Here is a 927-nt window from a genome sequence, read left to right on the forward strand (position 1 = left end):
GCACTGACTGCTCTTGCAGAGGACCGTGCTTTAATATCCAGTAAGCTCATGGCAGCAAACAACCATCCATAACTCCAGTTCTAGGAGATCTGACGACTTCTTATGACCGAGGGCACTGCACAACATGGGTGCACTTACACACATGCAGGCAATACACTCACACACACGAAATTAAAAGAAAAAAATAAAAGATTAACTCCACAACACATGCTTATGTAAGGGATAAACTGCAATAAATTGGTGCAGTTATAACTGCAGCTTCGCATGTCTGGTCCACCTCTGGTTTCAGACCCTCTAGGCTCCTGATCACCTTCCTGGGATGCTGAGTCTCCCTCCACTTCCTGTGGAATCTTGAATTTAGATGAAAACAGAAACCACACAGAATACCCACTGCACACCATCAGCAGCAGGAAGAGCAGCATCATGGCCGGGAACACAACAGTGTGTTGTGTCCTGTGGCATCTGGAGGGCAGGATGGAGGCTCCCTGAGGTGGTAAGATGGGGCGGCACCATGGAAGGTCGACCTGCTCAGCTGCTCCTCATTTCCATCTACTCATGTCTCTAGAGACCCTGGCATGAGGCTTCAGGTCCACCAGGCAGAGGACCACACCTCAGGTCTGACCAGGACGTGGGACTCAGGCTGGCGCTGAGAATGCATTGGCCCAGGGGACATGAGTGGCAGCACAGAGGTCCAGGCACCAGGAGCAGTGACAGCAGCCCCAGCCCAGGATCCTGGAGAAGGGTGAGCCCTGGAGAGTCACTCTCTGATGCCGGATCAGGAAACCCATGAGCACCTTCCCCTCCTGATGCAAGAAACAGGCAGAATTCCAGCTGATCCATTCCCCCCTGAGAGGGCAGATGGAGCAGTTCCCCAAGGCCCCTGGTACCTGTCCACTGCAGAGTCTCCTTTGGGTTCTCCAGGTGACT

Source organism: Nannospalax galili, unplaced genomic scaffold, assembly GCF_000622305.1.
Source record: "Nannospalax galili isolate Female #2095 unplaced genomic scaffold, S.galili_v1.0 scaffold2349, whole genome shotgun sequence".
Lineage (NCBI taxonomy): Eukaryota > Metazoa > Chordata > Mammalia > Rodentia > Spalacidae > Nannospalax > Nannospalax galili.